At 41.0% G+C, this 27,331-nt stretch overlaps 1 protein-coding gene across 3 annotated transcripts in view; it reads right to left on the reverse strand.

Annotated features, from left to right (window-relative positions):
- LOC126161991 (GTP-binding protein drn-1-like) overlaps nt 1-27,331 on the reverse strand; it is a 323,419-nt gene that overhangs the window by 162,535 nt on the left and 133,553 nt on the right. Inside the window, exon 1 of one of the 3 annotated variants that reach the window (XM_049918212.1) lies at nt 8,164-8,277. The exons of the other annotated variants lie outside the window; for them this stretch is intronic. The gene's annotated coding sequence lies outside the window, so the exon portion shown is untranslated. Of the gene's footprint in view, nt 1-8,163; nt 8,278-27,331 lie in introns of those variants that run through there. 3 annotated transcript variants of the gene reach the window in all.

Genomic DNA, 27,331 nt, shown 5'->3' on the forward strand with positions numbered 1-27,331 from the left:
TCCAAGCATTGGATTTTAAGATTGTTTTTTATAAACGATCAAGAAAGGTAATATTCATCTTGAACAACGTTAATTCGTCACAAAAGATGTCCCTGACACCTCTGTTTCATGAACTATTTCACTTATTGACTAACGCCTGATTGCACCTGTGGTTGCTAATTCCAGATTTGTTTTACTAGTAAAGTACTATAGAGAGTTCTGTAACGCATTTCTTGTGTTGGAAGTGATGTAGTACATTCATTTTGATGCCACAACATCCGTAATTAAGAATTTAATAACTGCGCCGGAACCCTACCATTTACTTTAAACGCAATACATACAACGCAAGGAACTACTGTAAAAACTCGCAACATGTAGGGATGTGCTATTTCACAAAATGTATTACTAGAACCAAAAACCAAATTTCGTAGTAGTTAATCCCATCCCCTGCCAGGGAATAAAATGTTTCTCTTCGCCACAGATTCTACTTTTGTTTTGCACTGTACTATTTCAATTTAAATAAGTTGATAAAGGATTAAGCATTGATTTATATTGGTGTTTCGCTTATATTGATTTATTTTTATTTCTCTTATATTGATTTATATTATTGTTTCGCTTATCTAACGTCCACAATGGAACCCTTGGAAATTTTTCCGGACAACCGCAGTCATAGGAGAGAGAATATTTCAGTCAGACCTACATTACTACTGTCCCAATGGTCTTAATCTCTGTGCTTAACCTCTTTGCTGGATGTTCGGCTTAAAGTCGTGTGCTGGGTCAAGAACAGAGCAAGAACATCTGCCTCCTAGAGGCAGAAAGACAATTCAGACGTTATGACGAAGAAAACTTTAGATATTTCAAACTGTTGCTAGTGAATAGAGTAAATTGTTTCTGAAAGTGAAAAATTTTCCTTCTAATCTTCTACACAAGGTTTAACAGCTAGAAAGATTGAAAACAGGCTGCAGGCTACCTCAGGAATTTGTTTGTATCAAATATTGAAGATGTTTCCAGAATGAAATTTTCACTCTGCAGCGGAGTGTGCTCTGATATGAAACTTGCTGGAAGATTAAAACCGTGTGCCGGAAGGAGACTCGAACTCAGGACCTTTGCCCTTAAGCGAGCAAGTGCTCTGGGGGTTCGCAGGAGAGCTTCTGTGAAGTCTGGAAGGTAGAAGACGAGGTGCTGGCGGAATTGAAGCTGTGAGGATGGGTAGTGAGTCATCCTTGGGTAGCTCAGTTGGTAGAGCACTTGCCCGAAAAAGGCAAAGGTCCCGAGATCGAATCTTCGTCCGGCACACAGTTTTAATCTGCCAGGAAGATTTTGCCAGGCAATATATGGATTAAGATGAATTACTTGAATAATGATAACAAAATCAAGCCGGATCTATTTTAGTCCAACGTCGTTTATTACTTTTAAAGCATGCTACTAGTCTGGACACCAAATGATGTTATATTCAGGCCCCAAGGACAAACTGCCATCCACAACAGTTTTCATGTGAAATGAACAGAATCTTAGACAGCGGGCCAAAATCAACTGGATTCTGTAGATAACCACTCTGGCATTGTTATTACCAAGAAAGATTCAAGAAATCTTTCTGTAAGAACGAACATGTCGGCGGCATATTTTCTGAGATATTGTAGGCTATCAAATTTGCAGTGGGAGAATGATAGCAAAAACCAATGAAACTAAAAGAAAAGTGTAATGGAAAAAGAAAACAAGAATTACAGTTGAACATGTAACTGGTTACATGTTAGCACATGTAAGAATGAACTGGGGGATTGTACCAAGCCAGCTGAACTGCTGCAGTTTAGAAAATAACTGAAGTCATGTTGTTGTAACGTTTGACGTCCTCACCTTTTGATACTGTGAAAATTATTATTATATGTAACAGACCGCTTAAATATTGCCTTTCCGTATCAAACGTGACAATACGGAAAAAAATACCTTCATTTGCAGGTTTTTGAACTTTACCATTTGGCGGCCAACATTATTCTACTGAAATTAATAGGTAAGTTTCAGGAATCACGTAAATAAAATGTTAGCCTTAGAACTTCAAAGTTCGTAATTTCAGAAGTATACAGAGTGATTAAAATTAATCTTTTCCTATTTAATACGTTGTATAAGGGACTTTCAAAAAGAAACAAGACGGAGGCATAATTACAGAAACCTGTACCAGTATGTTAGAAGTATTGACCCTGGCTGTTGAGACACTCGTCCCACTGTGACACAAGGCAGTGAATGGCTGTCTCAATAAATTCCTGGGGTTGCGATGTTAACCAGTTCCGCACGTACAGCTGAACGTCGTCGTCTGAGGTGAATCGTTTGCCACTCAGAGCCTTTTTAAGGGGACCAAAAATGGCGTAATCACAGGGAGAGGGGTCCGGACTGTATGGAGGGCGGCCGAGAATCTCCCATTTGAATTTTTGCGGGAGTGCCGCGTCTGTGTTGGCCGTATGAGGCTTTGCATTGTCGTGGAGCAGAATGGCCCCACAGGTGATATTGCCTTGGCGAAGGGTGGTCAAGGTTTGCGAATAAAGCTGGGCATTCACTGTTGTCCCGTGCTGCAGGAAGTGAATCAGAAGATGGCCATCTTGGTCAAAGAAGAACGATAGTCTAACGTTTCCTGCACTCTTGTGGATGTCTTGTTTTTTTTTTTTTGTGGTGGTGACCCTGGATGCTTCACCTGGAGACTTTGTCGGTTTGATTCTGGTTAGAAGTGATGATACCATGACTCATCTCCAGCCACCACTCGTGCCAGGAATGCATTCTCTTCCCGAGCATAGCGCTGTAGACGAGCAAGACAGTGGGCCATTCAACATGCTTCATGGTGTGGTTGAAGACTGTGTGGCACTCATAGGGCACACTTGGGCACACACTTTGCGCATGTGCAGTCGTACTTTCAACATGGTGTGAACATTTCCGATGCTCAATCCGACAGCGGCGGTTATGGCTTTCACTGTCACTCGGCGGTCTTGGGTAATGAGTGCATCCACTAACTGGACGATGTCATCGGCAATGCAGTGTGGTGCTCCAGACCGTGCAGCATTAGCTAACGACAACCGTCCTTCCCTGAAGCGCTTGTGCCACGCCTTGACCCATGCAGGGGACACGCAGTGTTCGCCGTACACTTGTGACATTCGTCGAAATGGTTCAAATGGCTCTGAGCACTATGGGACTTAACAGCTGAGGTCATCAGTCCTCTAGAACTTAGAACTACTTAAACCTAATTAACCTATGGACATCACACACATCCATGCACGAGGCACGATTCGAACCTGCTACCGTAGCAGTCGCGTGGTTCCGGACTGAAGCGCCTAGAACCACTCGGTCACAAAGGTCGGCTACATTCGTCGATAAATGTCCGTTCCCCCTACTCCTTCCGTTGTCAGAAAACGAACAACGCCTCTTTGCTCTTCTGCTGACGCCTCCATGTCACTGTTTGCAACACGACTGGCAGCGTTGGACGCTTGATGCATGTTGCTGCTGGCTCTGTATACTCAACTGATGTGCAGACATGTCCTCTAGCGACGGGCTGTGAACTTTAATGCTGTGGTGGGAACCACACATCTTTGCACACGCCACGATATTACCGTCCTGTCACCGATTTTCGCATTCCAGACTCCGGCTTGTATCTTTTTGGACGTCCCGCATAACACCGAAGCTAACTACCGTAAAAGTACCAAAGTTGGTAGGATTAATGTCCAGAGTATGGGATGGGTGATTTCCATACGTCACAGCGCCACAGCCCAGTTCCAACTATGGCCACCATGTGCTGTCCGTGAACAGTCATCGTGATTCACAGGCTCACACACCTGACCAGTCGCAGTGAATTGTTGACGTGTCAAAATGAGGGCATTATTGGTGAGACTCTACTATCAAATCAACAGTAATGCTGCAGATGCACCTCGAGAATGTCGCCGGCTGAAAGGATTACGGAAGGGTCCTCTTTCTCCACATGCGGTGCAGAACCTTGTGAAGAAGTTCAAATCAACTGGAGGAATGAGCGTCTCTTCTAAAAGAGGCCGATGAACGGTTTCTCTGCAAGCGGTTGACGAAATCGCTGTTGATACGGCAGGGAGCGCTCCGCGCAATTTGCGATCGTCAGGCAGTGCGCGTGCTGTGTCACGACAGTTGAACATCCTGTGGTCCACTGTAGGAAAGGTGCTTCGAACCATTCTCAAATGGTATCCATACAAGATCAATATCGTACAGCAGCTTGCACCACTTCGTGCACAACGACATGTTGATTTCGCTCTCCACTTTCTATCAAGGATTGAAGTTGACGAGGGCTGGCCCTAGATCATCCTAAGGATGGACGAGGCTCATTTCTCTCTGACGTGTGAGATGAACATACAGAATTGCCGACTATGGGGATCTTCACCTCCAGTCACTAAGCATGAAGTTCCTCTGTACGGTGAACATGCACCGTACGGTGTGGCTTCATGGCTACGTTCATCGTTGAGCCATTCTTTCACTCTTTTTTTGAACAGGTTGGCAGTCAAGGACCAAAAGCTTGTAGTGTGACCGGCCAGCGTTACTGTGATATGCTTCGCCAGCATGTCATACCCGCCCTACAGAAGAGAGACGCATTGAACTCAACAGTTTTCATGCAAGATGGGACCCCACCGCACATCGCTCATAGAATTCACCTGTTCCTCCGAAACACTTTTGGAATTACCAGCCGATCGTATCCAAATGCTTGGCTGGCACGATCACCTGATCTAACTCCCTATGATTTCTGGTTGTGAGGCTAGGTAGGACATGTGCTGATCTGAAGCGCCGCATGCCAAGAGAGTTTGTCAGCATAGCTACGGCCTTTTTTTTTTTTTTGCTGCGCTGAATGCAATCTATCGCTTTCAGACTCTTCTGGAGACAGATGTGCCCCATATTGAGCCCCCTTTTGAAGCAGTAGTGGTACCGGTATGTAATTGTATGATGTACCGTAGCAGAACATTAAAAGTGTTTCAGTTGAAGTGATTCTACATTATTTGTCTTCCCCATGTCTTTGACATTAACGCTACCAAGTTTGGTACTCGTACGGTAGTTGGTTTACGCATTCTAGGGAAAGTTTAATTATAACCATCGGCTATTTAGTATATTTTTAAATACCACCACAACAACTGCATGGAAAAACTAATCTTCTCTATGGAAACAATAATGCACTCTTACAAGTGAAGGATCGTTTACTTGACTGATAACTGGTGACTAGAAATGTAACTAAAATTACAGAATAATTTAGGTGCATACTTACAAGTACAGAGGGAATGGACAGCACATATATAATAGTATGTATTTAAACGTATATAACCTATGCCCATAAAATGATTAGTAATCAATTTCAGTTACCAATTTAAATATTAAATTAGTTCTGCGAAGAGGCAGAGTACTCCATTTTCGCTCCTTAGTACGTAAGCAAATAACATGATGAGATACTGCATATAAATTTGCAGCGTAAGGTTTAATATTAGTTTTTCCATATATATATATATATAGGGTGAGTCATCTAACATTACCGCTGGATATATTTCGTAAACCACATCAAATACTGACGAACCGATTCCACAGACCGAACGTGAGGAGAGGGGCTAGTGTAATTGTTTAGTACAAACCATACAAAAATGCACGGAAGTATGTTTTTTAACACAAACCTACGTTTTTTTTAAATTGAACCACGTTAGTTTTGTTAGCACATCTGAACATATAAACAAATACGTAATCAGTGCCGTTTGTTGCATTGTAAAATGTTAATTACATCCGGAGATATTGTAACCTAAAGTTGACGCTTGAAACCTCCGACGTTCAGTTGCGTGTTGTAACAAACAGCTGCAACATAAATCACGTTTCTACAGAATGATCTGCCAACGTTGCGCGAAAATGTCCCACTGGAAACGCGTCGACGTATGTGGTATCAGCATGATGGTGCACCTGCACATTCCGCAATTAACACCAGGCTGACCCTTGACAGAGAGAGAGCCATGTTAGAATCAAGTTACAATCACCTGAACACAATTTTTTTAAATCACTCAATTTTAGAATAATTTTGTCTCACAAAGAGTCTTAGAAATTTTCGATGAATGGTGATTTCAAGGTACATAAATATTCAGGAAAAGCACAAATTTTAGTGCACTCAACTGCCGAACTTTGGCAAGCTATCAAAAGAACTACAGGGTGTCTGACGCAGACATGTTGTTTAAGATGGTATGCAGATGAGGCTTCAACGGAGAACACTTTATATTGGTAGCAACGAAACAAAATTCGTACTAGATAGACACAAGTTGGAGCTGAGGTGTTGGTGGCTACTCAGTGTAATAAAAATTTTTGAACAGAGTGGGTGGTTAGGAACCGAAATAAAAAAATTAAAAAAAGGTTGAGGTAAACGAATACAACACAATTTTGATATAATCTACAACTTGAAGTTAGATGTGAAGAAACCTTTCGTAGATTGCAAGCATTGTGAGGTGTTTTCGTCATAAATGAGTGACATTATGTGTGGTCAGTTCAGTGGATTTTATTGCCGCCTGTCCAAATGTACAGATGCCCTCCCATTCTGCAAATACGACAAGAAAAGGAGGTTCTGAGAATTTCAGATCTCGTTCATCATTTATAAATGTTGAGTTTGGGGCTCGGAATATTAATAATTGTAGATCCTGTCGTCAGGTCCTGTGGGGATCTAGGGAAGTAAGTTCGTACAACATCATGCAGAAAATTTTGCTTAAAATTAGCAGTTTTGATTGTAGTAGTATAGGAGATAGGAAAGAAAATATGAAATCTAGTATGGTATAGCGAAAGAATTTGAGAGAAGATAGATTAAACCCTATGTGGAAAAACAGATGAAACGCTTTGTAATCAAGTAACTGAAGTGGGAAATTCCCTGGAAAACCTAAGGTGTGAATACAGTAATACTGTTAAAACTGTAATCGTATTAAGGTTATGGAACAAAAAAAGCTTATTAAAATCGTTACGTGCAAAAAATAATGAATTTATAAAATTAATAAAACTGTCGGTGGATCTGTGTGATATCTTGCATCAGTCTAGTCATTCTCACATGACAGCGATTGTTACACATTTGAATAATAACTATTTGATAGCGAGAATAACAGACTGTCATAACTTTGTGAATGTCCAATCATTACCGGATGGAGATGGTCACATTGGTATCTATAGTTAATACTTCTAAGAAAAATATGTGGGGAGTGATATACTTTATTTTGAGGCTCAACGGAGAGGTATTAAAATGACTTTTTGAGTGATCCACCTTACAGACAAGAAAAAATAGCGTTGAAAGATTTCTGTCAAATTCAGAAAAAAAAAATTAATAAATTGTCAGCAGACCTTTAGAAATACTGACTGAAACTTACTTTTCTTTCTGTTTGAGCTGTTTTCTTGGAAATATCTCAAAGATACGAATAAAACATTAGCTGAAAAAAATTTTGTATGTTATATACAGATGTGCAGTAGGACATCGATTCAGTTGGAGAAACGTCCAGGGAAAACGTACAGAGGACGGAGACCAGAAAATTAATCATCTATACAGGTAACCCTCCACTTGATAGAAATGATGGAAATAATTGAAGAACAGTGTCATCTTGTCGACAACAAGGTCACTGGAGATAGAGCACTGGTCCGCTTGGTAAAAGGGCTAGTTCAATGTGATATTGCGCTTAATGTAAATAGGGATTACCGAGTCGCACTACCGCTGTGCCATGTGTTAAACGAGGTATGCGATGAAAAAGTGTTCAAGAAACACTCAGCGTCGTAGATTTCATTCCTCTGCTTGTTTCCCATCACGAATTTTACGAGAAGTTGTGTGGCCGAATATACCGTATTCATATTTTACAACTGTATTTATTTACAAAAAACAAAGAAAATGTTGCGTTGCATTAAGAAACCGTCTACTCACTTACGAAAAATTTAATGTAAGAGAGTACGACCGCAGTTTAGGTGAGAAATTTGATATAATTTCAACTTTCGTGAAAGGTCGTCGTTACCGCGTGTCTTAAAGTCTGTCAGTTCACTCTAATATTCTGAAAGGAGCGATGAGAGTTTGAAAGCAATATGTAGAGGATTGGATTCTATCTCACTGGTTTGTAAAAGCACTAAAATTTCATCGCTGTGTACTCAGATTTTCTAACACGTTCAAATGCAACACATGTAGCAAGTCAGGCATTGCTGTGTGTGCCTTACGCCAGGAGGTCTCGATCTGCAGTCTGAGGTGGTGATGCTGGTAGCCGTGTAGACCTTCCTGCTGAGCTAGCAAGAGGCGCGCACTGCGCACGCGCGTCACGGGGCGAGGAGAAGGGAGTCAGCTGGAGCGCCGTGTCTGCCGGCTATGCGCTTCGTTAACGCACGACGCGTGTTTACGCAACTGGAAATAGACGCGGACAGCTGCGACGCCACGCGGCGGCACATGCGCTCGCACACACACACACACACACACACACACACACACACACCTGGTGGAGTGTACTGAAACATGGTAAAAGACACGGAACCAACTCCCTTTCTAGTTACTGCGTAAAGGATGGAAATTACACGGTTTGACGACTGAATCGTTCTTGACAACACATACGAATAGTGACAGCAGTTAGTGTTCATGAAATGTACGCTAATCTCATTAAAACAGCAACACCAGAGTGGACAGCAAATAATCAAATTTTACTCATTGCGTATACGTGTCGTAGGAAGATTACATTATTAGATTTACAGGAAATCTGCCGACGCACCAATTACGAAGTCTAATACTCAGAGCTGCCATCTCTGGCGACAGCGATTGCCTTAATCTGGATAGGAGTGGAGACGAAATGACCTTGGATGATAGATACAGTTGCGTTATTACATGTTGCTTCCAAGTGTTTTCAGTGGGTGAGAGATCTGGACAGCTAGCACGCCGTGGCAGCGGTTGAACGTCCTCTGTACCGAAGTAGGTTGGGCAACTACGGGCACATGCCTTCTAGTTCTGATGAAGGACCTGACGATGAGGCACAGCCTTTAGCCTTAACACGTGAGGACTGTAGCGAATGGCAGCTGTAGAAGTGGGCGAGAGCGACCTGTACTGTTGTAGGTGAAGATGGTTGTCACGGATCACCACCCAGGTTGCCGCTGCAGTGGAGCAGTAGAGTGGTGCAGGTGTCAAGTAAATCACAGTTGTGGAAAAGATGCAGCTTGAATTCGTTCTTTATTCCATACCAACTACAGCGGTAGAAACGGAGCTGGAAGGGTGGTCAATGGCCTCCACGGCGTTGGCAGCCACAGTCTGTGAAACATGCCAATACCAGCCGTAGCCCGCCAGTAGGTGGGCGGCAAGGTGCTGGTTGTGGCATTGGCGGCGCTAACTCTGTCTCAGGAGGGGCGTACAGTAGCGCGCGGACTCACACAGGTGCAGCTCTTCTGGCGCCGTCACTCAGCACGGCATATAGAGGGCAGGGAAGGACCAAATGGCGAGTTATAGCTCGGATGATGACGGTTGCGTGTGCGCGCTCGGGCGGTGATGGACAGCGATAGCATATGCCGGTAAAGGGTGATGCACAGAGCGACAGTTCAAATGGTTCAAATGGCCCTGAGCACTATGGGACTCAACATCTTAGGTCATAAGTCCCCTAGAACTTAGAACTACTTAAACCTAACTAACCTAAGGACATCACACACATCCATGCCCGAGGCAAGATTCGAACCTGCGACCGTAGCAGTCCCGCGGTTCCGGACTGCAGCGCCAGAACCGCTAGACCACCGCGGCCGGCCAGAGCGACAGTGTTAGGCCACTCGGGTGGTGATCAGACTCGACCTAATGCATCACCAGGAAGGCGTCTCTCAGCAAATGGTAATCTGATTTCTGTGAGTTTCTAATTTAGGTTCTAGCCTACCGCGGCGTCTGCACGTAACGAAATCTTTGGAAAACACGTGATTCCTGCTTTCAAAGACTGCTACTGTTTCGCAACCATTGTTTTCGTGCAAGATGGGGCAACACCTCACGTCGCTTGTCCAGTGAAAGATCTGCTTAAAGCAACCTTCCACGGACGTGTTATCTTCAGAGATTTTCTAGATACGTGGCATGACCTCATCTGATCCAAACCCAAGCTAATTTTAGTTTTGTGGATATCCAAAAGAACACTTTTACCACGGGCATGTTCGGTCTGTACCTGATCTGAAGGCCAGTATACTGCTACAAGTTGCTCAGATTCTACCGGAACTGCTGCGAACAACTGTTAATTACGTCGGTGTACGGATACAGCATCTCGTCACGTCTACGGTACTCATATTGAACAAACTGTGTAACCAGCAGTTAATAATGAAATTTACCTTGCTTTTCTTATGTATTTTACTGTTTTCGCCAAAGTCCCATTCTTAAACCATTAAATATGGAAATATTTCAGAACGTCTTTCTTGTATTCGAAGACAGACTTGCACCACATGGCAAAAACTGAAACTAATTTTCTTCAGCGTAAATCGCTTCCGCATTAACGTATTAGCACATCTACCAAGTTTCGCTACCATAATATAATTACAACCCACACTGGAACTCCAGGTAGCTGCACTTTACCATTAATCAACCGGTACACACGGTGTCTGTTCTCTAGGGAACCAGCCACGTGCGGTCGTTGAGAACATGCACAAGTAGAGTATGGCTCATCTGAACCTATCATCTCGATATTTGCATTACAACCATGGAGTCCTGATCAAAGCGAGTAGCCATGTTACGGAACGATACACCACAGTCTTTCTATAGGTCATGGTCCTGCCACTGACGCCACATCCTGGTAGACGACGCTCTTAGAAACAACCAACTCTAAAACGCGATTTCTCAATGAGAAATCTGCTGCGTGATATCACTTTTCATTCAGAATGGAGACGAAGTCACTCGTACCTAATTTTGTACGATTGCACTGAAATGTTGATCATTTCCTTTCCAAGCCCGTTGAAAACTTAACGTCAGTTTTATTTTTGTAGCATATCCACACCTTGGTGTTACAACATTAATAACCAATAGTTTAAATACACCGAAGTTTGCAATGGCTTTAACTGTAAGTAGTATACATGTGCTTGAAATGAACCGTACAGGAAAGGTATCGTACATGGCAATGTGAAAACAAGTCAGTGCTGTAGGAGTAGCGTGTTTGATGACTAATTTAAACATCTTAGACCCTGGATTAGATTCGAACGGTTGCCTAAATTGTGAACAAAAATCATCAGTAACAGCGGCCAAAAACTTCCCCTTATGGACTCACCTTCCTTCTGCGATAGGCGTTCTCAGAGAAGGCTGCGGCGTGGACGGAAGCACTCTCTTGAACTTAGAGTGGGAAACTGCCAGTAAAAGGCGAAAGTAACATCAATGATCAGTTGCATGAGGATGCAGCAGTTAAAGGAACCCACTACATTAAAAACACATATTCTATACCCAGGGGACATGTGGCCCCAATTGATGCGAAAACTATAGTCCTACCCACGAACGAATACAGTTCGCGCAGCTTGAGACACAGACGGGGATTGCATTGTTGCGGGATCCTAGCGACGGCTGCGATAAGCGCATACATGTGCTCTGCGCTTGAACAAAGCGTGCATGCTGCAAATTATGACTCTCGCTTGCCTTTGCAGAGCCAACGGCCTTGCCGCAGTGGTAACACCGGTTCCCGTCAGATCACCGAACTTAAGCGCTGTCGAGCTGGGCTAGTACTTGGACAGGTGACCATCCGGTCTGCCGAGCGTTGTTGGCAAGCGGTGTGAACTCAGTCCTCGTGAGGCAAACTGAGGAGCTACTGAATTGAGAAGTAGCGGCTCCGGTATCGTAAACTGACATACGACAGGGAGACCGGTGTGCTGACCACATGCCCCTCCATATCTGCATCCAGTGACGCCTGTGGGCTGAGGATGACACGGCGGCCGGTCGGTACCGTTGGGCCTCCATGGCCTTTTCGGACGGAGTTGTGGTTTGTTCACTGTGCAGAATGTGTTGTTTACAACCACCATCATCCGTGACAACTCGCAACAACAAATTAGAAATTAGGATGGTGGTAAGGGGGGGGGGGGGGAAGAGGGCGAGGCTCTCGCCGGAGCATGGTGCCACGTGTTAATGGACAGGACACTAATTGGAGAGGCGTCAGGGTGCGTTAATCCCTCCTGTATGACCATTATGACTTACTTGATGTCTGCATAGTTTACATCGCCGGTTGTAAGTTATTATCCGTCACGACGGCTACTTCTCCTTCCACAGTTCAATAGCGAAACAGCCTGCAGGGGAATGGCATACTGCCCGACTTCTTCATGTTCCCAGTGGGCGTCCTTGGCTGCTTGGTCTGCTTGCTGATCTACGTAAATTCCTACGTGGTCTTGTGCGCAGAAGCACGTTACATGCTTCCTCTGCTGTTGAAGAAGCGGCAGATGGACTGGAATTGCTTCAGTGTTGTCTGTATTGGATTTCGTAAGTGACCCTGAAAGACGAATCAAATAAACGAGGTGGGAAATCAATCAAAAATAAATAAATGAATAAAATGAAATCCATGCCCGTTTTTGAATATGATATGCTGGCAACGATGAATCGGCGAACAAAATATTGCCGTAGTCCCGGATATAAGGGTACGATAATGCACCCAAAAATGGCAGCATGTTTGCAGCATACAAGTTTATCTACTTTGCCTTGAGGAAGGTTTGCTTGCAGAATGTCCTGCGACGTTTACACCAATGTCGACGAAAATCTGTACCCTCAATTACGATCTGTAATGAACATTCGTCGTCTGTCCTGCTTAGCGACAGTTACTGACAATTCTGATTGCTTTCGGCGTTTTCCATTTCTGAAGGTCTAGAGTAAAATCTTTTGGTGTCCATCATACCAGTTTCGATTTGTGTGTCCTCTGCTTTCTGCGTTTCGAACATTGCCGCTGCATTGCGTCACCACAGTGTTTCATCTAACAGGCTAAAACCTGTTTCTTAAGCTCAGATTGTGTGCTTTTAATGAAGTCTACTTGGTCTGCCACGTTAGCAACTAGCGTTAAAATGCCCATAGTGGGGAGCGTTCCCACTATTCGGTATGATGTTCGAGTTAACACACACATTGAACCAGTGCACACTGTTAGGAGCCGCAGGAAGACGCGAAAGCCACATGTTATGCAAAATATCGTCGTTTAAACTTACTGTTTGCTGTCCTTCCTTGTTCATCAGGTTTCACTTTATTGCAGTCGTCGATTATTACGTTGTACTTTGTATAAGGAAAATATAAATAGTTGAGTAAACTGCCTCGTGTACAGATAAACCGCCGTCCACAAAACACATGTACTGTCTTTTATGCATAGTACTGCTGTGGGACAACTAGTGAACAGAAGAAACTTGGCTCACTTGAAGGAAAATGTGCAGAGGGTTTACCTTTTGTAAATACTTGCCTAGGCTTTCAGCATATATTTTTCTTATTATTAAAGTCGACACCTGTGCACTGAACAACATTCAGGACTGTTGTTTATTTTAAAAATAGCTTCAGTGAATTAGCCCCTTTCTTTGCGACGCAACCATTGTAATATTTACGACCATAGATGTATTAGCAAGTGAAATTTTCGCTGAATTCATTGAAACGGAAACTGACATCTTTCTGTGCAAGACATCCTGTAAGGCAGGACTTAATTTGATCAATGAAAGTAGAGCATGAAGAATAACAATACCTAAATCAGGAAGTTAAATATGTCTGGATTTTGCATACTGATAAAAACTTTTATTAGAAATTACACGTAATAAACTATCTAATGCGTATAAGTTCAAAAAAATTACCACTGTGGTAGGTTTCTGATGTTGGCGGTGAAAGTGTTCACATTGTATTTTTATCACCATCCGTTAATTCATTACTGTCGTGTGGAGTGATTTTCTGGGACAGTTATGGACACATTGACTTATAGCTTTACTAATCTTAGAGACTAGATACTTTAAGTGTTACCAACAATCTAGCAGTAAAGGTATACCACACGCAAAGTGTTGTTAAGAATCAGTCAAAATATAAAATGAACAGTAGCACTCGTAAATGTCTGGTTAGGAATAAGGATTAATCTACACTATTCCCTTATCACACCGAATTTGGCACAAATGGATTAATAGTACAGAGTTTAAAATGTTTACTCTCCTACTGAATATGGGTTAAGTATAATGTATGTAAAATGACTCTTAATATTGGTCATATTCAGCAAATGTTCATGCGAACGAAGTGTTAAATTTACAAATCAGTTGACAATGCTGTGTCACAGCAGATTTTGGGGAATATGAACGGTAAGGCACGAAAAGAACCAAATAACTAATAAACGTTCCAATTTACTATATTTACAAGATTACTCGTATGTTCTCCTATGCTGAAATAACCTTTCTGTTTCAATCTTTTTTAAATGTCAGTTAAGCGACAATCCCGTTCACAGTAATAAAATAATTCGGTATTACCAGTTTAAAGCGAAGAGATGCTACAATTTGCGGCTTTTAATTAATGTGAAGCGCCATGTGTTTGATATAACGAGATTTTTTTTTAAGTTAATTTTTTTTGCGATAGAATTTTGATACTGTTCTGACGAGTGCTTGGTGCGTTTTGCGGTGCGTTGCATTTCATTCCGAGATATAAATGCGCGTTCAGTCCCATAGCTGACGCGCTTCCACAGAAAGTCGATGGAACAAAAGTGGCCCTGTTCTAATGAGTGACATGTAGGACTGAAAAATACTGCATTTTTTTCCCGTACGCTCCTTGTTTAATGGTTCATAAATGCAAAACTGGAGCTAGTTATCGAGTAAAGTAGCTATCCCAACTTTCTCACGCATTCAGTCGTGATTTGCGCGAGCTATTCATGTGGTAGGTATCAAAATATTATTTTCTACAGGAGATTTCAAACAAGTGGATGAAGGGGAAGAATTAAGAGTGTCTGTCCACAGGAATTATTAAAATGAATTTTTCAAACACAGATCACCCTTGAGTTCCACTCCCACGAGGAGGAAGAAAATAGTATATAATCATAGGTTTGGGATCCGTGACCTATGCGAACGCAAGCATTTCATCGAGACAACGTGATGGGAGATGGGAATGATTTCCGACCAAGCCTGATTCTCCCTCATTATCCGTCATTATTCCATCCAGTGATACATGACCCATCATGAGGACGCATCTTGCCTTTGTACTTTATTGTCCAATAGGTAAACATAATCAGCAAGAGAATGGGCTGACAAAAGAGAAGTTGATTTGAAGCACATTTCTTCCATCTCTCTTACGAAGTCCCTAACTAATTTGAAAATTCATGCACTGAAATGGAGAATCGAAGTTTCCCAAGAAAAAGTTCGCTGGGACGCATAGGCATAAAGGTCTCAGCTGTTTAACTCCACGAATATTTATTGGAGGCCTACATTCAGTCCTGAGGTCACCGTGGCCGAGGAGATGCAAACATACGCAGTCGGGAGACACAACATAGGAACAATGCCAGACATGATCGCTTTGGTGATGTAAGGCTTTTGGCGTGGGGAGGTAGAATGACATACTGACCCCCAAGATCTCTGAACGGGATACACTCACCAATCAACGTTATTGTGGCATTCCACTCCTACCTCACGTGCGTCTTTTCAGGGTTTCATTCAGCCCTGACTTCATTTTTATGGATGAAAATGCGTGAACGCATCCAACTGCCAGGATAAAGGAGCTCGTGGAACAATAGCATATTGAGTGAATTGGCTGTCCTGCCCGTTCTCACGACTTAATTACCATCGGGCACGTTTGGAATTCGTTGGGAAGACGTATAGTAGCATGTCAACGTGCCACAACGGCCGTCCAGCAGTTGTGAACAGTGCTAGTGGAGGACTGGAACGTTCTACCAAAAGAGTTTCTTACCAACCTTGTGGCCAGCGTGGAAGCACGCTGCAGAGCTTGCACTGCTGTTCGCGGTGATCATAAACCCTATTAAGAACCAAGTCCAGCTTTCGTAAAGTCCAAGTGACCTTCATAAATCGCGATGACTTCAGCATAATTATTGTCTTTGAATACAATTGTCACTTCTGAATGCCTCATTGCGTATTCGTTTTTTTTTGTTATCTTCTGTGCTGTATTGCCACAGTTCATTCTATGTATAGTACAATTTTCATCGAACTGGAAATATAAATTTTGGTTCTTGGAGTATTCAAAGACTATTTAGATCAGGAACCATCCAGACTATGGTCTCAGAAATTAAGCGATGTAAACTGCACTTGGTGGCAGTACAAGAAACAAGATGGCTGGGTGAGGGTGCTCACAAAGAAGATGGATATGTACTATTTGATGGAGTGTGTGTGGTTAAATTCGACACTGGTTTGGTAACACATGACAAAGTAGAATATTCAGTTAAAGAAGTCAAAGCTGTTAACAAAAGAATATCCAATATAGTACTCGGTAACCCAATGTTCGACATCACATTTATCAATGTGAATGCTCCGACAGTAGATAAAAGAGTTCTATGACTAACTAGAACGAATAATTGAGTGCAAACCGACTAGAAATGTAAAGATCGTTCTAGGAGCTTTTAATGCAAAAGCAGGGAAGGAGAATTCTATATACCAACTACACGAAATCACAGTTTTCACGAAATCACAGTTTTCGCGAAGAGACCAATGAGAATGGTCAGAGGATGATGAACTTCGCCGTTTTCTGTAGAGTTAAAGTGATGTTTACATACATGTATAAGAAGAAGAAAGAGACGCTAGAAGCAGCTTTGAACGTCGGGAAACAACGAGGAAGTGTAATTAAAAATCAGATACTATAGAAATCAAAAACCGTTTCGAGTTCCTAGAAAACCTAGAAGCAAGAAAGAACGCAGAGGAAAATTAGAAAGGAATAAATGCCACGGTACTAACGTGTGGCGGACGATACGTTGGAGAGAAAGGAGAACATGAAGAAGGGATGATGGCTCAACTAGAAGTGCCAGAAGGCTACAGAAAACAGAAGACAGATGAGGGGGGAGCGGCTATCTGACTGAGAGGCAACATTTTCTCAACATCAGAAGGGAGACAAAGCGAATGCTGAGAACAGAGAAGAAAATTTATCTAACCAGTTTATTAGAACAAGTTCAGGCAGAGAGCCACAACAAGAATTCAAGCATTTTTTCCAATGCAAAAAAAAAAAAAAATAAAAATAAAAATAAAATCGCAAACGCGAATTTCAGAGGCCAAACTATTTCATTAGAAATAAGAACGGCAGTTCGATAAATGAAAAGCAAAAAATTGCAGAAGGAAGTCATGAGTCGTCCAGACACAGATGAGATGCCACCTGCAGACTCACTGGAGAAATGGAAAGATGAATAAAAATGGGAAATGACTAAAAAAGATGTGAAGGTTGGAATCGAAAAACTCAGAAACAACAAGGCCGCAGGGGAGGACAAAATAACAGGAGAATTAATGAAAGAGGGATGCGAGAGCCTGCACTTAGAAATGTATAAAGTGATACACCTGATATGGAAGAATGAGACTTTGCCAGAAGAATGGAAACTAGCCAGAATATGCCTCTATAAAGGAAGGGAAGCAAAATGGGATGTGATAACTACAAAGATATCAGTTCATTGAATGTAATCGACAAGCTACTGTCTATCAGTATTCTCAGAAAATTACAACCATTAGTAGAGAATAACTCACAGAAATGCCAAGCTGGCTTTCGACTGAATCGATCGAAAATAGATCACATTTGCACCCTAGGACAACTCTTTGAAAAACAATGGGAATATGATAAAAATATCTGTAGTATATTCTTCGATTTTCAATGTGCGCACGACAGCATCCACAGGAATATACTATACAATGCACTGCGTGACTTCTGAATATCTGAGACGCACAATGGTGCTAACTTCTATGGATTGATCAGCGACAGCTGTGCGTTTCCAAGCGGTCACGTTAGAAAAGTTCGAGATTGATATAGGTCTCAGACAAGAGGACGCTTTGTCGTGTATTCTGTTCAGTGTCATCTTAGAGAAAGTAATAAGGGAATGTAGGTAACAGGAAACGTCTGGAGTAAAGATGATGGTGATTTCCACCGTCTCGCATTAGCAGATGACATAGTATTCCAAGGTGAATCTAAAACATGAAATGAAAGAATTGTGCAAGAAAATGGACAACTACACACGCATGGTTGGGCTAAAGGTGAATCAAGACAAAAGGGGGTTCATGCAGTTAGAAAGAAGAATTTCTTGAGGTAGATAGCGTGAGGTTCAGGACAGTTGACCAGTTCAAATACTTGGGCCTTGGTTTACCAGCAACAACATAATGGAAATGGAAATCAATGATAGAATAGCAGTGGGATTGAAATGCATGTATTCCCTAACGGGGACGCTCTGCTTAAGATGGATATTAGCGAAGAATAAGGTGAGAATATATGTCACAACGATATCCCTTCAGTCATGTACGGTCTAGAAATTTGGAGTATGAGCAAACTAGCAAACAAAAACCTATTAACATTTGAAAGAAAAGTAATTAGGAAGATATTGGGACCAATATTAGATAAAGGAGAATGGAGAAGGAAGAGGAATGAGGAAATCTACCTCTTGATGCGACAACCAATGACACAAGAGCTGAAGAGAATAAGGAACCAGTAGACAGGCCATGTAGCCCGTTTTCCAGAAGAAAGGCAGGCGAAAAAAGCATTTGAGGGGAAACCAAGCATCAGACGCTCCGCAGAACGACGAAGGCAGCGCTAGATGGACGATCTAGTGAAGAACCTAGCAGCCGTGGAGGAACTGAACACAAAACAGAAACTACCGCTAGACAAGTCCATATGTCCAAGTTACTTGGCAGTGACACATCATGCAAAAGTTACTTCCGTTCTGAAGTTTTCAGTACCAGTGTAGATTCTCAAATAATTAAACACTCCCAAATTTCAAAATTCCTTTTACAAAGTCAGATGGAATGGCAAATAAATTTGCCAACAGACCTATCCACGGTATTAAGAGTTCCCCTAAGAGGAAAGTAATCCCTATCTTTTAAAATTCTGTGTAGTGCAATTTTTCTTGGATGATTGTATTTAACACTGTCTATTAGTATCAACATCTACACCTACATAGATACTTCTCAAGCAACCGTACGTTGCGTGGCAGAGGGAACCTTGTACCCCTGTTCCACACGCAAATAGAGCGAGGGAAAAACGGCTATATATATGCCTCTGTATGAGCCCTAATTCCTCGTACTTTCTCTTCATAGCCCTTGCATGCAATATATGTCGGCGATAACAGAATCGTTTGACAGTCAGCCGTAAATGCTGGTTCTCTAAACTCTCTTAATAGTTTTTCTCGAAAGGAATGTCGCCTTCCCCCCAGGGATTCCCATTTGAGTTCAAGCAACTACGTAACGCTTCCGTGTTGTTCGGACCTACCTATAACAAACCTAGCAACCAACCCGCCTCCCAATTGCGTCGATGTCCTCTTTCAATCAGACCTTGTACGGATCCCAATCACTCGAGCGGTACTCAAGAATAGTCGCACCAGCGTCCTGTATGCGGTCTTCTTTTTCCTAAAACTCTCCCAACTAACCGAAGTGGACCATTCGCCTCCCCTACCACAGTTATCACGTGTACGTTTCATAGCGCTTTCCAACGTTACTCCCAGATATTTAAACGACTTGACGCGTAAAGATGGACACTAGTAGTACTGTGTCCAAACACTACAGGTTTTATCTTCTTACCCATCCATATTAACTTACATTTTTCCACTTTTCGTGCTAGTTGCCATTCATAAAACACCAACAAGAAATTTTCTTTAAGTTGTCTTGAATCTTCCTATAATCACTCAGCTTCGATCCTTACACTAAGGCATCATCAGCAAACATTCGCTTGCTGCCCAGCCTGTCCGCCTGAGAGAGAGAGAGAGAGAGAGAGAGAGAGAGAGAGAGAGAGGGAGAATAAGAGCAGTCCTATCACACTTCCCTGGGGCACTCCTGACGATACCCTTGTCTCTGATGAACACTCACCGTCGATGACAACATACTGGGCTCTATTATTTAGGAGGTCTTCGGCCCACTCACATGTCTGTGAACTTATTCCACATGCACGTATCTTCGTTGTCACCTAGCAATGGGGCACCAAGTCAAATGCTTTCCGGAAATCTATAAATATGGAATCTGCCCGTTGCCCTTCATCCGTAGTTCTCAACATATCATATCAGAAAAAGGCACGAGCAATGCTTTCTGAAACCCTGTTGATTCGTGGACATAAGCTTTTCAGTTTCAAGAAAGTTTATTATATACGAGCCGAGAATATATTCAAGGATCCTGCAGCGAACAGAAGTTAGGGATATTGATCCGTAGTTTTGCGGGTCCATTCTTTTACACTTTGTACAATATGATCGTCAATGGGGGAAAAATCGGAACTTGGAGAGGGTACTAATTTTGATAAGATAAAACAGAGATAGACATCCGTCCCGTCAAATGGCTAACGGCTGTGGTCCTGCAAGTAGCCGCTTTGCAGCGGTACAGGTCAGTTGACAATGAGTCTTCGTTGCACGTGACGTGTTGATACTTCCCTTGACTCTTTATTTTTTTTAAAAAAGTAGGAATTTTCAAGGATTTTAGTTTTTAATGAACCAAAGTGTTATATGGATTGTCAATACTTCTCCATTTTTCCGTAATTTACACTGCAAGTAGTTATGGAAACTTGCATTTCAGGGCTGCATGTTTTTAGCTGCCTCCGTCATGTTGTTTCTCTTTGAGTTCTCGCCCCCTAAGTCAGATGTCGCTCCTCGGCAAAATGTCTCTGCCGACTGGGAGAGGTGGCCAAATCATCTTAGCCACCTCGTAAAACTTAGTTCATTTCTTAGTTCTGAAGGAAATTCATTTATATTACAGATACCAACTAAGCAATTTCCCGAGATTGATTCTACTAACGGCAGATGGAAGGACGAAGACTTCAATTAGCTATTAAAAAAGTAAAAAATGATGGTTATTCAGCGAGAAAAGGTTCTATACATCTTAATTTTCCAAGGAAAACCATAGAGCGAAGAATAAAAGCTGGTTGTGATTCAAAAACTACAACGGGTCCAGGTTCCTATTTGGGTTTAGCCAGTGAGGAACAGCTTGTGCGATTTCCTACAAAACTTACTGTACCTGTAACAAGTAGTTCAATAAAAACATGTCCACATTATTGGATAGCTTTTTAATGAGAGTTCCTCCTTGATTTTGAAGCGTTTTGCCAGCAGGCCATCTATCGCATGTGCATCTGGCCCTGATATACGTGTGAGATGGCCAACTAATACATAGCACACACACACACACACACACACACACACACACACACACACACACACACACATAAATCATAGTTAGTTTGATATTTGGTCTAACTTCGTGAACGAAAACTTATTTTATTTTTTATGAATACATAAAGTTATGTATGTAAATTTCCCAACGTTTTTTTATATGTTAGTGTTTGAAATTGACATTTGCAAAAATCTTGGTCATCTATTCCTCTTCTACCCTAAATGTGTCATTTTATTAGTACTCAGGTGACCTGCGCCTAGTCTGTCAACAGCAGAAGTTTCTTTTCTCATCAGTCGAGTGTTGAGAAACCAACGTTGGTGTCGAATATGTTGCTGAAGCCCCAAATTCCCTGTGCCTTTCATATTATGTCCCTGATACACTCACATTGTCCTCTCTGGTTTTTGCATGGTTGGTGTGTGTACAGTGGCAGTAATATGTACAGTTACCCACAGAAAAGGTTTTATGGGGGTCAACACGGCTGATGTCTCTGGGACCAGTTACAGTGGACATATGATCTGAATATAGCTATAGGTCAACCATAACGAGTTATCTACTTACAGCTGGGTTGTGTTGCAGATAAGACAGTTAACTTTTGTAGTCTGTCATTGCGTTGGAATAAAATTCGATGTTATTTTTGCTACATTGATAAAATAGGTGCACACATCGCTCATGTGGATCTAAAAGCTGAGACTCAATCGCCTCGAGGTTGTGCCTTGTGCGCTGCATGACACCTCAGAGCTAATAGCCGCTGCGGCCACAGGGCACCACCTGGTAGCCAACACAGCGGCTGAGTTATGCGCCTGCCAGCATGGAGGTAACTCGAGCGCAGGTAACCTGGTTAGTCCCGTCCTCCCGGCCACTGGAGCCTTAAATAACCCTCCCGCCAGCTAACCTTATAAACAATGGCTCTTGTGGAACTGACAGCGTTTGCGGTAGGCTGCAAATTTTGTGATTATTTAACTGTTCAGGCAGCTTAAAAGTGAGTAATTCGTATTTATAGCCGTCCAACTCGAAGAGGAGGACAACTTTATCCGGCGGCCAATGTTTCGCTGCCGAGTCGGGGCCTGTTTGTTTTGGCGTTTCAGTTTTCTGTTATATTTCTCTGGGTACAGTAGCGAAGCACTTTAGTAAATAGATTTTCTTTATATCAGTCTCTGTTATTGTGGGATCAACATCTTCATGAAATTTTCTTTCCTTGCTTCTTCTACCCATTTTACCCATTCAAGGAGCGCGTTAAAAATGATAGATGGTTTGACGAGTCTGGATTTTTATCCCCACAAAATCTCTTCCTGAATTCACTATTTCTTCCAGTACCTCATATCATTTCTTATCAGGCTTCTCTTTAAGATTCTCTGTGGATCTTTGCTTCGTTACTATTACTTCAAAAGCTGGAGAATGTATTAAGATTCCTTCTGTGATATTAGTGTCTTCTGATATTCCTTAGGTACTTGTAATTACTTGATTTTGACTCACTTCGAGCTAATAATGTCGAGCAGTCCTTTGGAGAGTCGTTATCTGTTTATAAATATGGTCACAGAATTTCAAGCGTCTCTTGCGCACGGTCTTGATGACCATGTGTGTAGAATTATGATGTTCTTCTCTTCATCCATATTCCATTTTCTTGTATGTTTGTGCAATATTAGACAGCTTTCCAACATCTGTAGTTTCTGATTTTATATATAATGGCACAATTTCGCTTTGCACAGTGTTACTTCTCGCTATCTATCTTGTTAGAAGTTGCCGTGTTGAGAAATTATAAGGTTTATAAATTAAGCAGCGATCATCCACTAGTAGCCTGTGGTTTAAAAAGTTTATTTAACTCAAACGATTACCGGTTTCAGAGTAATTACAAATCCATCTTTAGATGACTCTTGCAGCTTCCCCTGAATTCGTTACTGGTGTGGTGGTTTTCGTTCAGAATTTGTGAAATTAACGAGACGTTTTTTCCTTTTTGACCTTCACAGAAACAATAATGACATAATTTTTAAGGTAGAAAAACATGGAATTGAGCGAAAACTTACGTGGTTCATGTTTCGGTGTCACGAATTTGTCCTGTAATCTGTTGCACGTTCTAAAATTAAGAGATACTGCAAGAAATACGTAGACAACACTCCCATACTGTTTTATGGCAATAGCAGCGAAGTTGATGTCTTAACTAAAGATCTGAGCAAATTAGACAAGATAATCAAATTCACGGCTGCACATGAAATAAAAAGTATAATTAGCTTCCTATACCTTAAACTATTCACCATAAGTAACAATCACCATTTTGACTATTTTCGAAAGCCAAAAACCACAGATATCCCCATCAGTAACACATTCCACCACCCAAACGTCCATAAAATGGCTGACTACAGCTCAGTGCATTGTATGCATAAAATTCCACTCGATCCTGCTGAATAGGGATCAGCGTAATTTAAATCAGTTCCGTTCACTGTGAAAATAGCTTATTTTATCCCAATGTAACACATTAGATCTGATTAGATCGTTAACACCTATAAAAGTTTCAGTGTTCAATATTTGTTTGTGCAAATTGGGTTTTGAAAATGTCGAGAGTATGTGCTGGCGTGAAACATAATATGCAATTTCGAAAATTAAGCAGAAATTACGTAGTGCATGTCCAAATATGTGTTAACTTTAAAATGCACAACACAAATACTGGCCAAATTCATGATAAGGAAACATTTACCAAGTAAATTTTTGACCAGTTTCATGTTTTATTACCTGAGAAAGTCTTCTGAATATTTCTGTGAAGGTCAAAATGGAAAAAATCTTTCATTTAATTTAACACATCGTGAACCTTTTGTTTATCTTAATGTGGCACACCAGTAACAAATACAGAACGGCGCCACAGCAGTAAAGAAAGGAAAACTATTAGAGCAATCTGAAGATGGACTAGTAATTAATCCGAAACCGGTAATGGTTTGCGTTAAATGAATTTTTTAAAGCCATACTTGTGGCTTTTCGCTGCTCACATTATAAAACCTATAACGATATTACTTTCTGTTGTACAGTGGTTTCATATTGATTCTGAACTTCCCCTGAAGTTTATGGCATCTATTTCTGAACTTCTTTCAAAACCTAATGCGAATACTATCTCTCTAAGATATTTGAAGGAGGATATACGGTAAAATCGCCTCATATTCGGACATTAGTTGAATTTTAATGCAGATTTTTCAAGTAATGCGTTGTCTCTTGGGATATGTCGAAGGCTGCTTTTGCCGCTGTTTCTCTGTAGCCTATTGTGTTTCTTCTTTAGTCTTGATTATCACAGGTAAAGCATCAGAAAAGCCTTCCCAATTTTCAGATTTTTGTACATTTAACGTGCTTTAGTCAGTCTCTACAATTTCTTTAAAGTGAAAAGATCGTCTTCTCGTCGAACATCTGTATGTATCTCAAAAAAGTTCAGATATTTCGCTAAGTAATTTTACTTTTAAAGCTGTATTTCTAAGAAGAATCGGGAGTCTTACTTCTCTGGTTTTAGTGTCCATTTGTTTCATTTACTTGTTACTTTGTGACGAAAATTTCGAACTTTTACTGCCCATGTCTATCGTTAAATGTAGTAGACCTATGATCCAATGCAACGTTCACAGACGACTGCAATTTCGTACCAGCCTACTATTACTTTTTGATAATTTTAGACAGAAATGTAGGTACCTGTTCTTGGAATTGCTCCACTTCATATGAGTTAAGCATATGTGGTAATGATAGTACCATTTGTTCACAAACGATTGATAAGATCTTATGAAGTGAATAATAAAGGTACAATACGGTATCTATGCGATGGAGATGTATATTCAAAATTCAAATAAGTGTGACGTCGGTCAAATTTCACTGGAATAAAGAAAATAAGTGCGAGAAATGTCATTAGACAATAACTTAAAGATAAAATGGATGACGCAGACCTTCTGAGCAAAACGCTCCCCCTTAGTAATGAAAGGCGAAGAGGGCAGGCATTATATTTCTGTCTGACGGGAAAACACCCCAGGTCACCATCAGTTATTCCTTCTACAGCAGCATCTCGAGAGCTGTAGACAGGACTCGCTCATCAGTCATGAGTCGCGTTCCTCTGGGAGTTTCTCATAAATAGTGCGCGCAGCAATGAGCGAAACCTCGCATTTCATGAAAGTTTCAAGGTGCCGAAATGAGGTTTTTACTAATGAACGCCGCGCAGAGCAACAGTAATTTATTACGTGACTACGTGCCCACGATAGTTATACACACTGGCACTCTGAAGTACATAAATCTTAGAGATTTTTAAAATAAGCAATCATTGCTTTAGATTTTGTACAACCAATATATTATTTTTAAATAAAAAAGTTTTCTGGTAAATTTGTCATGAGGTACTGAAGAGCTAAAATAAGTACATATCTGAAGAGCTAAAATAAGTACAATATGTTAAGATAATGATCTACTTGTTTCCAAAAGTAGCAATAATACGAACAGAAAAGATTTGTAATCTTAGTTGTATTAATAGCTTAACAACGAGCCTCTCAGTTCAAGTTTTCATTGATATGTGCAACTACAAGTTTTGAACATTCTTTAGGACCTACTGACTCATTTCTGCGTGTTCCATCAGTTGTTACTGTTACGCTTTACGTAAATAAATGTACTATGCTTCCTTTTTCAAAATTAAGGACAAGTGCACTTTTCGAGTATCACCTGACAATTCTTTGAGAAACACTAAAATTTTCCCTCTCTAGAAATATTTGAATTACAAAGCAGAACTCCTTGCACTTTATTTCTCTTGAGTACGATTAAATTAGTTACTTTTGAGAATATCAGTTCAATAAAATTTCTAAGAAAATATGATGATCCACAGAATAAAACGATTTGGTCAAATAAAAACAATGTCAAGTAGCGATATTTGGTTATCTAAGGTTTGTAAATGCATAAAAGGCAGTATAAGAACTCATGCAAAAGACAGAGGGTAACTCAACAAATTAACCAAATACTACGGAGTTATTGTTCACTAACTGGCTGTCAGATAATTAATTTAAGCGCAAATAACGGAATTTTTCGCTCAGAATGAAGCGTTTGGTATCTCATTACACAAATTTAACTCTAAAGGAGTAGCAATGCCGATTTTGTGAAACCAGCTAGACTTACTGATTTTCGCAAAATACATGATTTTGAATAAAACAGTATCCCTTTGATCACCTTTTGAAACTACCCAAGTAGTATAAAGACCCTTTCGGGCTGTCCCGGATCTGCGGAACCAGTCGTTATTGTACATCTTTTCGCGTAAAATGCGTCTTTCACAAACTGCGGGGTACTAACTTAAAGCATGTCCAGAATATGATGAAAATGAAAGAAACGTGGTCCGCTTGGGAAATCTAAAATTTATTTTAATTCCGTTCAGTTTATTGCCATGAATTTTAAACTTGTCATCTTGAACCTCTAAACAGGTCGTGCATAAGAATTTTAAAAAAGGACGTTTGTGCAATATTACAGGTTAACTGTAGCTTTCAAAACTGAACACTATTTGATTGGAACATTTGAAATGTTCTGCTGATACGATGATGTAATCACAACAGTCCTCGTGTCAATAACGGCTTGAAAACCACCTTAGGAAAGTGGCGCACATTTTGAAAGGTAATAGTTTTTCTTTAATACCTTCTTATGTTGTTGTGATGTTAATAAGTCTTCTGTCAGTTTTGAAGTACGCAAGTAGTAATATTTAAATTCTTAACACTTCAATATTTAGAAATTGTGACGAGAACACAATTATTTTATTGGCTTGCTGTCCAATGGTGAAAATGTTCTTCGCCTTATTCAGAGAACGGAAAACACAATTAGGTTGGCATACCGTGATGAAGATATACCAACATATTCCTCTACTAGAATTTCCCAACAAAAATATTATATTCCATTAAGAAAAGTACGATTCTCACAACAGAAGCGGAAAAACTATGCATTTCCCTGGAATAGAAAATGTATGCCAACGCCATTTCCTCGCTATTATATCAAGAACGAAATATTATCAGTGTGTCACAAAAAAATATTTATTTCTGTACGCGTTATTAAACTCACTCGTACCAGGAACACTATTTATAGAATTTTAGTTAAATACATTGAGTTGAGAGACACATGTTCAACAATGCTCCAGAGTAGCAGCACTCTATTTCCACTTGATTTACAGAACCGAGAAGAGACA

This window comes from Schistocerca cancellata, chromosome 1 (genome assembly GCF_023864275.1).
Source record: "Schistocerca cancellata isolate TAMUIC-IGC-003103 chromosome 1, iqSchCanc2.1, whole genome shotgun sequence".
Taxonomy (NCBI): Eukaryota; Metazoa; Arthropoda; class Insecta; order Orthoptera; family Acrididae; genus Schistocerca; species Schistocerca cancellata.